This window comes from Sander vitreus, chromosome 20 (assembly GCF_031162955.1).
Source record: "Sander vitreus isolate 19-12246 chromosome 20, sanVit1, whole genome shotgun sequence".
NCBI lineage: Eukaryota > Metazoa > Chordata > Actinopteri > Perciformes > Percidae > Sander > Sander vitreus.
In genome coordinates this window covers 29,196,751-29,199,250 of record NC_135874.1, presented here as the reverse complement: position 1 = coordinate 29,199,250, position 2,500 = coordinate 29,196,751, and positions in this window count along the sequence as shown.

Sequence of the window (2,500 nt, the reverse complement as noted above, 5' to 3'; positions counted from 1 at the left end):
ACACACACACACACACACACACACACACACACACACACACTCTCTGATGTGTATCAGGAGGAAATTAAGTCTGCTGATGGAGACGATATCAGACAGTTTAATAATATTTAAAACTGAAATGTGTGTGTGTGTGTGTGTGTGTGACTGTGTGTGTGTGTGTGTGTATGTGTGTGTGACTGTGTGTGTCTGTGTGTGTGTGTCTGTGTGTGTGTGTGTGTGTGTATGTGTGTGTGTGTGTGTGTGTGTGTGTGTGTGTGTGTGTGTGTGTGTGTGTGTGTGTGTGTGTGTGTGTGTGTGTGTGTGTGTGTGTGTGTGTGTGTGTCTGTGTGTGTGTGTGTGTGTCTGTGTGTGTATGTGTGTGTGTGTGTGTGTGTGTGTGTGTGTGTGTGTGTGTGTGTGTGTGTCTGTGTGTGTATGTGTGTGTGTCTGTCTGTGTGTGTGTGCGTGTGTATGTCTGTGTGTGTGTGTGTGTGTGTCTGTGTGTGTGTGTGTGTGTGTGTGTGTGTATGTGTGTGTGTGTGTGTGTGTATGTCTGTGTGTGCGTGTGTATGTCTGTGCGTGTGTGTGTGTGTGTGTGGAAAAGATGTGGTAGAAAAAAGGTGTACAAGCAATAGGGATAACCACACCCTGGAGAGGACGGTGAAACTAAACCCATTCAGAAATGTGGGGGGGATTCACAAAGAGTGGACTGCAGCTGGAGTCAGAGCTTCAAGAACCACCACGCACAGACGTAAGCAAGACCTGGGTTTCAGCTGTCGCATTCCTTGTGTCAAGCCACTCCTGAACAAGACACGGCGTCAGAAGCATCTCGCCTGGGCTGAAGACGAACAGGACTGGACTGCTGCTGAGTGGTCCAACGTTATGTTCTCTGATGAAAGTACATTTAGCATTTCCGTTGGAAATCAAGGTCCCAGAGTCTGGAGGAAGAGAGGAGAGGCACAGAATCCACGTTGCTTGAAGTCCAGTGTAAAGTTTCCACAGTCAGTGATGGTTTGGGGTGCCACGTCATCTGCTGGTGTTGGTCCACTGTGTTTTCTGAGGTCCAGGGTCAACGCAGCCGTCTACCAGGAAGTTTTAGAGCACTTCATGCTTCCTGTTGCTGACCAACTTTATGGAGATGCAGATTTCATTTTACAACAGGACTTGGCACCTGCACACAGTGCCAAAGCTACCAGTACCAGGTTTAAGGACCATGGTATCCCTGTTCTTAATTGGCCAGCAAACTCACCTGACCTTAACCCCATAGAAAATCTATGGGGTTAAGGTCAGGGCAGCAAACTGGTCTGACCTTAACCCCATAGAACATCTATGGGGTTAAGGTCAGGGCAGCAAACTAGCCTGACCTTAACCCCATAGAAAATCTATGGGGTTAAGGTCAGGGCAGCAAACTGGTCTGACCTTAACCCCATAGAACATCTATGGGGTTAAGGTCAGGGCAGCAAACTGGTCTGACCTTAACCCCATAGAAAATCTATGGGGTTAAGGTCAGGGCAGCAAACTGGTCTGACCTTAACCCCATAGAAAATCTATGGGGTAATGTGAAGAGGAAGATGGGATGCTCCAGACCCAACAATGCAGAAGAGCTGAAGGCCACTATCAGAGCAACCTGGGCTCTCCTAACACCTGAGCAGTGCCACAGACTGATCCACTCCACGCCGCATTGCTGCAGTCATTCAGGCAAAAGGAGCCCCAACTAAGTACTGAGTGCTGTACATGCTCATACTTTTCATGTTCATACTTTACAGTTGGAACATTTCTAAAAATCCTTTTTCTGTATTGGTCTTAAGTAATCCCCCACATTTCTGAATGGGTTTAGTTTCACCATCCTCTCCAGGGGGCAGTTATCCCTATTGCTTGTACACTTTTTTCTACCACATCTTTTCCTTCCCTTGGCCTCTCTATTAATGTGCTTGGACACAGAGCTCTGTGAACAGCCAGCCTCTTTAGCAATGACCTTTTGTGTCTTGCCCTCCTTGTCCGAGGTGTCAATGGTCGTCTTTTGGACAGCTGTCCAGTCAGCAGTCCTCCCCATGATTGTGTAGCTACAGAACTAGACTGAGGGACCATTTAAAGGCCTTTGCAGGTGTTTTGAGTTAATCAGCTGATTAAAGTGGCACCAGGTGTTTCAATATTGAACCTTGTCACAATATTCTCATTTTCTGAGATACTGAATTTGGGGTTTTCATTAGTTGTCAGTTATAATCATCACAATTAAAAGAAATAAACACGTGAAATATATCCGTCTGTGTGTGATGAATGTACAAGTTTCACTTTCTGAATGGAAATACTGAAATAAATCAACTTTTTCATGATATTGTGATTATATGACAGCACCTGTATTGATATGAGACTTCAATCTGCTCCCTCTTCTCTGCTGAAAACCTTCTGACTTCGCCTGAGAAGATGATTGATATATTTATAGAACCAGCTGCAGTCTGGGAGATATTTCTTCATCTGAAGATGATGAAGATGATGAAGATGATGAAGATGCCTGCAGCTC